General features: G+C 40.7%; 1 protein-coding gene and 1 long non-coding RNA gene across 6 annotated transcripts in view; one reads left to right on the top strand and one right to left on the bottom strand.

The window, feature by feature from the left end:
• Positions 1-10,281, top strand: part of LOC142760326 (uncharacterized) — a 28,161-nt gene extending 17,880 nt beyond the window's left edge. For both annotated transcript variants that reach the window (XR_012883296.1, XR_012883297.1), the window contains exon 4: positions 9,941-10,281. This is a non-coding gene — a long non-coding RNA (uncharacterized LOC142760326). The remainder of the gene's footprint in view (positions 1-9,940) is intronic.
• LRFN2 (leucine rich repeat and fibronectin type III domain containing 2) overlaps positions 1-13,886 on the bottom strand; it is a 533,652-nt gene that overhangs the window by 386,133 nt on the left and 133,633 nt on the right. The window lies entirely within an intron of this gene.

Here is a 13,886-nt window from a genome sequence, read left to right as displayed (position 1 = left end):
TCTACCTATTGTGCGCTGACATTGTCAGAAACTGGGAAATCAAAGCTTGAAAGATACGATCCGTGTGCTCCGAGACACCTTTTGATCGTCTAGAAATAGTCTTTATACAAATCAACTGAGCAGAGAGCCCGGGCAAGGATTATCCAGCAAATTGCATTGTGGTAGACATCGACGGACTAGACAATCCAGCATGAGTATATGTGGCCCGCCATGCGCTGAATCGGAATCAAAACTTCAGCAAATGTCGATGGTAATTAATGTAGATGCTGTTTTTACAGTCAGGAGAATACACTCCTATATATGGGATAGGAAGGACTATGTTCTGTGGTTTAGGAGATGTGGATGACCCCTTAATCCGGTCCCTGCTATAGAGGTGGGTAAGAGACTCATAAGCTTTAATGCCCTGGGACCCAGATCATCCTCAGTCCTCGTGTTCCAGCATTTCAATTGCAAAGCTGTTTCCGGTCAGGAGGTGAGCTCCCGATTTACTCTGTCCCTTTAAATCCAGGTACGTCGCCATCATTAGTCTCTATGGTAATAATGGCAGGGACCAGATGCAGGCAATCTCCTCTCATCCTGTATATACTTGTATTGCCTCGCATAGAGCATCTGTTAGTGTACCAGTTCACGAGCTGGAGGAGGAGATGGATACCGTATTATTTTAGAGAATCTGTGTCGAGGGAATCATGATGGTTGCCAAAAGTCATGGGAAAAAAATTATCAGTCCAAAAAAGCAATTAGTACGGTAAGAGGCGCTGAAAAAAACTAAAAGCGCTAAATCTCCACAACATTATGGTTGGCTGCTCCCTGCCGAAAGATTTCATGACTAACAGCATCAAATCCTCCAGAAACAGCGCTGGGACTTTTGGAGTGATTTTAGCCTTTCTGATGGAAGCTCAGAAAATCCTTTTTTTTTTTTTTTTTTTGCTTAAGTGCAATACAATTAAGTGATGTTCTGTGAAGGGGAATCCATCCGAGGAAATATCAGCACATAGTCCACAGACTTAACGTATCTGATGGGTAAAGAGCAACATTGCGAAGAACAACAGCAGATACATTATCATGAAGACATTTTAATTGGAGCAGCTGAGAGGGTTAAACCACTAACTTAATGGATTTGGTGATTTATTTTTTTTATTTAAAGAGGAGTACCAGGATTATAAAAAAAAATATTAAAGATCAATATGAGATAGATAGATAGATTAGATAGATAGATAGATAGATAGATAGATAGATAGATAGATAGATAGATAGATAGATAGATAGATAGATAGATAGATAGATAGATAGATAGATAGATAGATAGATAGATTAGATAGATAGATAGATAGATAGATAGATAGATAGATAGATAGATAGATAGATAGATAGATAGATAGATAGATAGAATAGATAGATAGATAGATTAGATAGATAGATAGATAGATAGATAGATAGATAGATAGATAGATATGAGATAGATAGATAGATAGATAGATAGATAGATATGAGATAGATAGATAGATAGATAGATAGATAGATAGATAGATAGATAGATGAGATAGATAGATAGATAGATAGATAGATAGATAGATAGATAGACAGATAGATAAAAGAAAGAGAGAAAGAGAAAGAAAAAATGAGAAATAGAGAAAAAAAATTAAGAAAGAGAGAGAGTGAAAGAAAAAGATAGAAAAAAAAAGAACAAAACAGAAATAGAGAAAGAAAGAAAGAAAAAAACTGAGAAAAAAAGAAAAATAGAGAAAAAAAGAGATCCAGAGAGAAAAAAAAGAAAGAAAGAGAGTAAGGAAGGAATAATCGGATAATAGTCCTCCTGATGGTTATGTGAATCGGTAAACCTCCACAAGACTATGACATAACACGACCTTAGAGCAGAGCTGTCAATCACTGCAGTCCCACCCACACTCGGCTGCTTACATTATAAACATTAGGGGCACTACAAGTATCTATTATTATTTTTTTTAGTACATCATTTCTATTTATGTTAAACTCCTAAAGAAATGCTTAAAAGGAAATTAATTTGACGCAGGATTTTTGGTCCAGTGATTTATTGAACTCTTTTAACTATTTTAATGATTGTAACTACAAACGACTTACAAGCGGCTCCCGGTGAAGTGGACTGGAGAAGACGCTCACCGTGATGAAAAAGAGGCTGATGGGGCTTTAAATTGGATGTGTTTTCTCCTTAATGATATAAAACATTCCGGATATCGGAGCGGACGCTGGAACAATAGAATTATTCCTTTGTTTGTGACCGCTGATTGAAGACTTTTGACAGAAAACAAATGGGATCATTAATCATTAAGTGCGCAATGAAATCAGTCACTTTCTGCTTGACTTGTTCTTATCTGGTAATTGTCATCATTATAATCATTGTTATTATTTATGCCGCATCATCCGTCTCTAAAGCATGGCCGAGATAGGAACCAAAAGCAATTTACATGCTATTTACAGGCTATTCATAGCATGAAGGGGAAATAAAGCGGGTTAAATGACTACGTTATCCTCCGAGCATCGGGGGGTCTGGGGGTGGGGATGTCGAATATCACAATTCTCTTATTATTTTTGGTTATTGCTTTCAATCATTTCCATTTTTTACCATACAATTGTGATTTGCCCCAACTGAGAGCAGCAGCGGACACCAGAGAGGCGAGCAACACCATGACATTGAACTGAATGAATACATTAAATACAATGATAAACTAGATTTCCAGCAGCCCCCAAAAACTATGCCCAACTCCCAACTTAATAAACACTAGGCTTTTGGTCTATGGCGACTTGTGGTCATGTGATGTGATGGTAATGGTTGCGGTAAAATCACTGGTTACGATGACTGTCAGGCAACCTCAGTGTTTCCATATGGGAGAAAAAGTTTGATATGGTCAGAATTCCTGAGATTGTCTCAAGTCCATAGGTTAAGTCCATTTCTTATTCACAAGTAACCGTGAAGCCCTAGTCTAAATGAGAAAGAGAAAAAAAGAAAGAAAGAAGGAAAGAAAGAAAGAAGGAAAAAAGAAAGAAAGAGAAAAGAAAGAAAGAAAGAAAGAAGGAAAAAAAGAAAGAAGAAAAAAAGAAAGAAGGAAAGAAAGAAAGAAAGAAAGAAAGAAAGAAGGAAAAAAAGAAAGAAGAAAAGAAAAAAGGAATAAAAGAAATAAAGAAGGAAAAAAAGAAAGAAAGAAGGAAAAAAAAGAAAGAAAGAAAAAAGAAAGAAGGAAAGAAAGAAGGAGAAAAAGAAAGAAAGAAAGAAGGAAAAAAGAAAGAAAAAAGGAAAAAAAGAAAGAAGGAAAGAAAGAAAGAAGGAAAGAAAGAAAGAAGGAAGGAAAAAAATAAATAAAAAAGGAAAAAAAGAAAGAAGGAAAGAAAGAAAGAAAGAAAGAAAGAAAGAAAGAAAGAAAGAAAAAAGGAAAAAAAGAAAGAAGGAAAGAAAGAAAGAAAGAAGGAAAGAAAGAAAGAAAGAAAGAAAGAAAGAAAGAAAGAAAGAAAGAAAGAAAGAAAGAAAGAAAGAAAGAAAGAAGGAAAGAAAGAAAGAAGGAAGGAAAAAATAAATAAAAAAGGAAAAAAAGAAAGAAGGAAAAAAAGAAAGAAAGAAAGAAAGAAAAAAGGAAAAAAAGAAAGAAGGAAAGAAAGAAAGAAAGAAAGAAAGAAAGAAAGAAAGAAAGAAAGAAGGAAAGAAAGAAAGAAAGAAAGAAAGAAAAAAGGAAAAAAAGAAAGAAGGAAAGAAAGAAAGAAAGAAAGAAAGAAAGAAAGAAAGAAAGAAAGAAAGAAAGAAAGAAAGAGAAGGAAAGAATGAAAGAAGGAAAAAAAAAGAAGGAAGGAAGGAAAGATTGATTTGTGGTGATTCATGATGCAGATTCCAAAAGTTTTGGGATATGCTGAATCTGAAACTTTCGGGAAATTTTGACCGAATTAAATTTATGTAGAAACGATTCGCTCATATCAAGTTGTCTCCTGACCCCCTTTTATTGATAATGTCTAATAATATAGTCAGATAATATAGGGGGATATAATAAATAACAGGAAAATGATATAAGAGGGTAGAGTTTAGCATAAATTTGCTGGTGTGGTAAAATATGTGACATAAAGACAAAAGCCATAAGTTGCTGCAATGAAAAACACATATTGTAATGGTGTCAATAAGGGGCAGAAAGCCTTAACAATGTACAGGGACAAACAACTTTATAGCCAATTTTTTATTTGTTACTGTGTTTAATTAACTTTATTGATAAGGGAAAGAAACTGTAATGATCGGAATTGGTTCAAGAACCACAACAAAGCAAAGAATGGCCGACATGACGAACATTCACTATCAATCTACCTGAAAATGGAATACACTGCGTGGTCGGAAGGAATTATTGAAGCTCACTTACAGGATTTGCAGAGTTTGTGATTCTGTATTCTCTTCACATCTTTACACATTTACTCCCTGCTGAACTAAACATGACCCTCAAGGGCTTCTTGCCCACCTCCTTGTGTTAATATGACCAGACATCAAAACCACAACTATTTTCGGCTGATGAGCAGATGTGAATGGCACCTTCCAGCAATTGGCTGTCAAGTAAATGCCCTGTAGCTTTATGATGACACTAGCGAAGTTGAAAACGGATTTATAAATTGCTCATCCTAAAGGAAAACTGCATTTCAAGGCATGGGGGGGGGGGGGGTTCATGATCGCTCCAGATGTAGACCATGTAAATTGGCCAGGGGGGTTTTCATGTTTCCATTCTTACACACTGGAGTCCATTCTGTTTCTATAAAGCAAATGTAAGCCGTGACCCATATTTTCCTAGAATGTAAAAATTTTTTTGCCAAGAATTCATTTTCCGGAAGATTCCAAGATGTCAATGCTTGTAAGGAGACATAGTGACAGCTCATGTGGAACATGTAATATTTGAAATTTTTTTGTATTTAGAAAAGTCGCAAATGGGCCCAATAATCTTTTGACCTTTTTATGCTGCCCTCACCTATTTTGTAAAGAAGGAAACGGAGCTTCCCAAAAGTGGGCGGGGCCTCAGCAGCCTGACAAATTTATTATTTTACATGCCAGAGAACAGGCGTAAATTATAGTGGAAACCTTCGCTCCTAGTTGGCGTAGATTTCACTTCGTGGGGCGTAGCAAAGTAGCGGTCCATGCCGAGCCTTGTACCTTGCCCCCTCAATCAGTCTACCCCGCAGCAGTGAGGTAAGCAAACATTTTTTTTTATTTTATGTCTGATGGGAAGGCGGGAATGTTCTTACACCACAATTGTAGTCACGGTCTGGCGAAAGATGCAACACATTTATTAAGAGATGTTCTTACTTATTTGCTGTACGTTATTCCAACTTTCTTTCCATTAAGACCATAAGAGTATGAAATGCCGATCTTAATAAATGCCCCCCTTTATTTTTAGACAAATCGACATTGTTCTATATAGTAATATTCCAAACATTCAGGGTCTAATAAAACTGGCTGACAACCTTGAAAGGCACAATAATGAGACCATTAATAGTTGTCACCAAACATCTGTTCTCCACGTAGGGAACCAAAATGAATGAATGGAATATAAAAATACTTCACGTCACGTGATGACTCCGGGGCTCAGAATTGGATATATAGGCACCAACAAATAATTAAAGGGGTATTCCAGCCGTAGCAAGTGACGGTATGTAGTAGTCAGGATTTTTATTTCTCCTTCTTGCTCATCTTCCTCTTCTTTGTCTTCTTCCTCTTCCTGTTGTTACTTCTCCTCATTTAACGTTTACATTAGAGAATATCCTCCAGATATTTTTCTCTTTTCTATCTTTTCTACTCTTTTTCTTCCCCGCCACCAACTTAGCTGTATTATGGCAATTCCCACAATATATATATATAAAAAACAATCTAATTGGTAGCTCATGTTTTCAAAATAGTTTCCTAAAATCACTAATTTTGTTCTGTGGTATGTTCTTTTAGCAGTTAGACTTTGATCTTGTATATTTACATATCAATGGATTTTTTAAATAATTTTTTTACGTCACAGACGCTTGTCACTGGAGCACACACAATAGACTAATATGCCCTGTTTTCTGAAGCTTACATTTTGCTTTTGCTGTGTAGACTGGGGCAGAGTCAGCAGAGTTATTTCCTTATTATTAGATGGCAAAGGATTTAATGTGAGATGCCCTATTGTATTGCTGGAGGTTTAGGGTATGTTCACACGAGGGCGTCCGTTACGGCTGAAATTACGGGGATGTTTCAGCCTGAAAACATCCCCGTAATTTCAGCCGTACCGGCATGTGCAGGCGCTTGAACGCTGCGTCAATTACGGGCGTAATTAGCGCTGCTATTCATTGGAGTCAATGAATAACGGCTCTAATTACGGCCAAAGAAGTGACAGGTCACTTCTTTGACGCGGGCGTCTATTTACGCGCCGTCTTTTGACAGTGGCGCGTAAATATACGCCTCGTGTGAACAGATAAACGTCTGCCCATTGCTTTCAATGGGCAGATGTTTGTCAGCGCTATTGAGGCGCTATTTTCGAGCGTAATTCGGGGCAAAAACGCCCGATTTACGTCCGTAAATAGGCCGTGTGAACATACCCTTAGATAAGACCGGACAGCAACGTGATATACTATACACACACAGATAAGTCTCTATATACAGCACCGTTGTCACTCCCTGGTATCTGGGGGAGGGGATGTTCTCTGTCACTTCCTTGAGACTGTATTAGTCTATGGACACTTTTCTGACCATAAACTGCCATTCATTGTGGCTGCCATAAAGCACACTCAACCTGCTGCACTGTTTATACAGGCATAACAGAAGGAAAGTGTTTGTCTCCTATATGGCCGCCCTAGGGAAAGTTTAAAAAAAAAAAAAAAAATTACATTTTAAAAAGGTAATAAACCCATTAGTTATTTTCTACCGACTGAAAGATAATAAATTAAATGAAAATTTTCACATAAGACATTGCCTTTAAAATAGGTAATTCTTTCCACAAAATCAAACCATACAAACACATTACATTTCCCCTCTTGGGAATTTGACCCATGCTGAGTATCATATACTTCTATGATTTTTTATTCCAGGATATTAAGAATTTGTTAAGCACCAGATGGGATTTGAACCTGTAATGCCCAGCACAACATATTAGAGAACAAAGGCTTTGAAATCCGCGAGTGAAGGAGCGTTATTTGGCAACATATTCCGGACTGTTTTTCCCCATAACAGTTGTTCTTGTTTTCTTAACACATCGATGGGGGCATCGGGGACGTCTTCGCTGTATTCTAAACATCTTTAAATCATTCAATTAGCTAATTACTTTCTTGGGAATTCTCTCAGTTCTGTATATAAACCAGTAGTCAGACCAGGGGTTGATGTGTGAGGGGATACAGATGGAAACAGCAAAGCTTTCATGTTAGAAGGTAAATTGAAATATGTTAAAGTGCTAAAATTGATGAAGAAAAACAAAAAATTAAAAAAATGCATTTGCAAAAATAATGAAGGTAAAACTGTAGCTGCACTGGAGAACCTGCCTCTCATGTTAGGCAATTATCATGGCAGCCAGGGCCATAATGAAGGCCACCAGGTCTGAAATTTTGGTTCACCCATTAGGGCTAAACAGTAGAGCTGTAATTCTGCAATATACTGCAAAGTCTTAGGTCTTGTTCACACGGCGTGTATTCAATGCTTTTTTTGACTCGTTATACGCGCCAATAAAGGCATAAAAAATGCATTCTTTAAGCTTGGGAAGGCGCATTGTAGGGCATACGACACTTTTTTTACGCGCGCATGTTTAAAAAACGCGTCCTGTAAAAAAAGTAGTGTCAGGTCAATTATTGGCGCATAAAATGCACCGAAAACCCGCTTAATTCCCATAGACAATGGGAGTCCTAATTACGCGGCCAAAAAACTAGCATTTTTGACACGTTTACCCGCCAGGCTTTCTTTGCGCCGTGTGAATAAGTCCTTATAATGTATTATACCAGCAAACAAGCGATCGCATGTTTAAGTCCCCTAGTGGGCTAAAGAAAACCTGAAATAATATTTATTACATTTTTAAATATACAAACAAAATGTAAAAGAAAAAAAAATCATTTTTTTAATTAAAATAATATACAGTAATTAATAAAAAAATAAACATAATTGGTATCACCGCATCCGTAAAAGTACAAACTTATAAAATATAACAACATTTATCCATCTTGTAAAAACGACAGAATTGCTATATTTTGGTCGCCTCGCAATCACGAAAAAAAAACGACCAATAAAAATGACAGCTCGTCCCTAAACAAAACGAGCCCTCACACTGCTCCCTCGACGGAAAAATCAAAAAGCTCTGGGTCTCAGAATATGGCGACAAAACAAACGTTTTTTTGTAACACTTTGTCATTTTTACCGCACAACTAACGCAGCAAAAACAAACCGCTAAAAACAATGGAGGAATTGCTGGGTTTTTTTTCCATTAAACACCACAAAATAATTGTTATTATTATTTTATAGTAGATTAAATGGTGCCTTTAAAAATGTCAACTCGTCCTGGAAAAAAACAAGCCCTCATAAGACTATCGATTGGAAAATAAAAAAGTTATGGCTCTTAGAAGGCGGAGGGTGAAAAACGAGAACGAAAAAAACAAAAAACGGTCCTGGTACTTAAAGATTTAACATAAGAAAAAAAAATGTGTTTGCTTTTTTTTATTTTAATTAGGTCCAAACTTTTATATTGATTAGTTTTATAATACGTCTTTGTAGTGGTCAGAAGTTCGGTTTTCTAAAACAAAACTCCAGATCTCCTGCATAGACATAAAGGTACATGATAAAAATTCGGGCTGCCTGCAGCCACCACTAGGGGGAGCTCACACTGTATATGGATTTATTATTGAGTTCCGTGTATAACTGTATGCAGTGAGCTCATAAACTCCCTCTAGTGGCGACTGCAAGCAGCAAGAATTTTATAATTTAAAGGGGTTTTCCAGGACTATAGTCTTGATGGCCTTTCCTTAAGTCAGGCCATGAATATTAAATCAGTGGGGGTTGATTACTTACACCACCACCGATAAGCTGACGTTTATTAGTGACTGTGCCTGGTATTGCCTGGTATTGCAGCTCAGTCCCATTCACTTGAATAGGACTGAGCAAGAGTGACCTGCAGTACCAGCCACAACCACTACCAAATGTACGGCGCTGTTCCTGGTAAACAATGGATGCAAGACCTTTAGTCAGAGTCGGACCCACACTGATCTGATGGACCATCAATATTATAGGAAACCCATTTAATTCTGTCTACACAGGGGACTTGGAGCTCTGTATGAGATAAATGAGGCCCTATAGCTTAGGTAATTGATTGTTACTAGAGACGGGCTGATTGGCCGGACAGCTGTTTCCATCCATGGAATTTAATGGGTGAATGGATTATTTTTATTTTCCCAAAAATGAGCATAAAAGGTTAAATCAATGGAAAGCAAATTGGGAATAGAGTCCTGAATTCGACATATTGACACATCTCTGCATTTATTGGCTGAGGAAGTCGCGTAAATGTTTTATTATTGTCTGGTGATACATTATCAATCACACCTTTATGACAATCATGGGGTTTGTAGAAACCAATATACAAAAATACGATCACTTAAGAACACAACAGAAGACGAAAAGACAAGAAAGCCGAGCAGCGATATACTAGTCCCCATCCTGAGACGTTCACACGGATGATTTTCTACGTTGAGTAGTCCTTCACGCCTCGTCCTTCTGTGTTATTAGCTGAGAAGGCAACAGTGTGCCCAGCATACATCATTATCTCCTTCATCCTCATGGGGGGTGGCGGACAAAACTTCATAAACCGTCAAAGATGTTTGTGTTTTTTGTTTATTTATTTATTTTTGCTTTTATTTTTCATCTTCTTTGTGCACATTGTAAGATTTCTCTGGAAATAAGGAGAAGATATATGCGACCATGAAGTCAGGAGGTCTGTCTCTCTTTCTAGTGCAGGTGACTGCATCAGCGGATTATAATAAAGGGGAATGCCCCTGACGTCTCCACATCCCTGATGTCTCCACGCCCTGACGTCTCCACGCCCCTGACGTCTCCACGCGCCTGACGTCTCCACGCGCCTGACGTCTCCACGCCCCTGACGTCTCCACTCCCCTGACGTCTCCGTGCCAATGAAAGCGGTATAATCGCAATTATTTACAGAGCGGCAACTTCGTTAAGACAGTCCCCAGTACAGCTCAGTGCCCGATGAAGGTCTAACGACCGAAACGTTGCACATATAGCCACTGGCATCACGATAAAAACCAAACTAAAATAAAAATTCACGTTACCTTCTAGAAGTGTGCCGAATACAATTTGTTTTCCATTCCTTCAACTGGGTTGGGACCCTATTCTGAGCACCTGAGAAAACTAGTGCTATCTGAACATCTAGGGCATGACCACACATGGCGGAATTCCTCCGCAACTGTCCGCATCAATGCCGCACAGAATCTGCGTTGCAGATTCTGCAGCGGATCTGCACAAAATGTGCAGAAAATTGATGCGGACTGGCCGCTGCGGACTGCAGGAAAAGTGCTTCTCTTCTCCCTATTCAGTGCAGGATAGAGAGAAGGGACAGCACTTTCCCTAGTGAAAGTCAAAGAAATTCATACTTACCGCCCGTTGTCTTGGTGACGCGTCCCTCTTTCGGCATCCGGCCCGACCTCCCTGGATGACGCTCCAGTCCATGTGACCGCTGCAGCCTGTGCTTGGCCTGTGATTGGCTGCAGCCGTCACTTACACTGAAACGTCATCCTGGGAGGCCGGACTGGAGACAGAAACAGGGAGTTCTCGGTAAGTATGAACTTATATGTTTTTTACAGATACATGTATATTGAGATCGGTAGTCACTGTCCCGGGTGCAGAAACAGTTACTGCCGATCGCGTAACTCTTTCAGCACCCTGGACAGTGACTATTTACTGACGTCTCCTAGCAACGCTCCCGTCATTACGGGAGCCCCATTGACTTCCTCAGTCTGGCTGTAGACCTAGAAATACATAGGTCCAGCCAGAATGAAGAAATGTCATGGTAGTAAAAACAATACGCTCCGCAGCACACATAAGATCTGCGGACTTCATTGCGGAATTTTGACTCTCCATTGAAGTCAATGGAGAAATTCCGCCATGAGTCCGCAACCAGTCCGCCACTGCTCCGCAACAGACAGAGCATGCTGCGGACACCAAATTCCGCTCCGCAGCCTATGCTCCGCAGCGGAATTGTACGCATCGTGTAAACGAACACTGCTAAATTAAAGTGAAAGTCAATGGAGAAACGGCTCCGCTGCGGATTAACGCTGCGGAGTGTCCGCAGCGGAATTTAAGTGAAATTCCGCTATGTGTGAACCCGCCCCTACACACAGTCTCCACGCCCCTGACGTCTCCACGCCCCTGACGTCTCCACGCCACTGACGTCCCCACGTCCTGACGTCTCCACGCCCTGACGTCCCCACGCCCCTGACGTCCCCACACCCTGACGTCTTCACGCCCCTGACGTCTCCACGCTCTGATGTCTACACGCCCCTGACGTCCCCACGCCCTGACGTCCTCACGCCCCTGAGGTCTCCATGCCCTGACGTCTCCACGCTCTGATGTCTCCACGCCCCTGACGTCCCCACGCCCTGACATCCTCACACCGCTGACGTCCCCACGCTCCTGACGTCCCCACGCCCTGACATCCTCACGCCCTGACATCCTCACGCCCCTGACGTCCCCACGCTCCTGACGTACCCACGCCCTGACATCCTCATGCCCCTGACGTCCCCACGCTCCTGACGTCCCCACGCCCTGACATCCTCATGCCCCTGGCATCTCCACGCCCTGACGTCTCCATGCTCTGATGTCTCCACGCCTCTGATGTCTCCACGCCCCTGATATCTCCATGCCCCTGATATCTCCACGCTCTGATGTCTCCAAGCCCTGATGTCTCCACGCCCCTGACGTCTCCACGCTCTGATGTCTCCACGCCCCTGACGTTCCCACGCCCTGAGATCCTCACGCCGCTGACGTCCCCACGCTCCTGACGTCCCCACGCCCTGACATCCTCACTCCCCTGACGTCCCCACGCTCCTGACGTCCCCACGCCCTGACATCCTCACGCCCCTGGCATCTCCACGCCCTGACGTCTCCATGCTCTGATGTCTCCACGCCTCTGATGTCTCCACGCCCCTGATATCTCCATGCCACTGATATCTCCACGCTCTGATGTCTCCAAGCCCTGATGTCTCCACGCCCCTGACGTCTCTACGCTCTGATGTCTCCACGCCCCTGACGTCTCCACGCTCTGCTATACAGGGTCGACAACAGCTCTAAATTCACCAGTAAATGGAGAATTGCCTTAAAATAAAAACAGTGAGGCATTTTTTTTTTTTATACACACACATTGAGAACTAAAATGCACAAGGAATTATTTGTAGAAACGGAATTTTACTAGACCAGGCATTTTTAGTGCCCTTTATTTTATTGAAATAGGTCCAAAATTAGGAGCTGATATTATATAGCTGGAGCTGTGTTTTTCTGATACAAAGCACCAACTCCCCTGCTTCCCTTTGATGAGCGAATTTCCTGAAATTAGTTTTGGTTCAAATAAATTTGCCATGGACCGCAAAACAGACTCAGGGAGTCAAACAAGACAATCAGGGCACTTGTAATTGCGCAAAAAAAAACAAAAAAACATACTCAGCACCTTCCCTGGTCTTCCCTAGAGACACATCCCTGCCAGCAGGTGGGATGACGTAGCTGTCCCATGTGATCGATGCAGCCTTTGATTGGATAACATGGGACAGCTACAGGGATGTGTTGCTCCGGAAGACCAGGGGAGGTCATGAGTATGGTATTTTTCATTTTAATCTCCTCTTCTCCAATCTGCATAATGACCATTTTGACTATTCGTGCACCGCAAACCCCAAAAGCTTCGGATTTCGGCGCACCTGAACTTTTGAGAAATTCAGACCGAATTTGATTCATGCCAAATTGGTTCACTCATCCTATTATAAATTACAATATAAAAATTATGTAAAATTATATAAAAATATTAAAAAAACTATCTACAGTCACCACTAGGGGGAGCTCTCTGAAGACAGATTTATTACTGTGCTCAAAGGGAGCTGTATAGATCCAGTTTCAGTGAGCTCCCCCTGGTGGGCATTTTATCAAGATTGCAAGATTCTCATCTTAGGGGAACCATCACCAAGAAGCCCCTACTATATCACCAGGAATCGATGGGCGTTTGATTAAAAAAAAAGTCCACAAAGAAAATCCGTAAATCAACAAAGACGCCACAATAACCAATTAACAAGGAGGAGGAAGAGAGACACGCAAACAAAATACTACTGAACCCCCCGTAATATAATCCTGCATTAGCCTTTCCTTTCTCCTGCCGCCCAGCTCCTTATCCCCAATTATGTTAACCCCTTCCTGCCTGCCGATAATACAGTCAAGAAGTTCATATATCATTGAGGACAATTTTCTATGGCAGAAGCTCTTCATTCCTGGTGATTACGTCGCCTCGGTGCGGATTTTGCACTAAATATGTGATACTTTATCTGATAAGGAACAAAAATGTAGAATATTAGAATTCACTTTAAACGCGGCTGAAATGTAAAATCAATAGAAATTGCATTTTGTGTCTTGTATTTCCATTTCCACGAGACTGCCGGGCTGCGATCTGTAATCTACCCCATGAGGTGCCTTTTCCTTATCACCAGGGGCCTTGTTTGCTGCCGATTATGTAAAGTACATGACGACTCTCATCAGACTCTGTCTCTACGGTTATTGGGATTTAGGTCACATTTGGGGATATTCGGAGGGCACCACCAAGAAATACGGTCAACTCCAGGTTCATACAAGCAGCTTCTACTATGGATGTGCCGCAATTGTGGTCACCTATATTCTTACAGACAAAGTTCTA

The sequence above is a fragment of the Rhinoderma darwinii genome, chromosome 4 (genome assembly GCF_050947455.1).
Source record: "Rhinoderma darwinii isolate aRhiDar2 chromosome 4, aRhiDar2.hap1, whole genome shotgun sequence".
NCBI lineage: Eukaryota > Metazoa > Chordata > Amphibia > Anura > Rhinodermatidae > Rhinoderma > Rhinoderma darwinii.
This window is presented reverse-complemented; position numbering and strand designations above follow the sequence as displayed.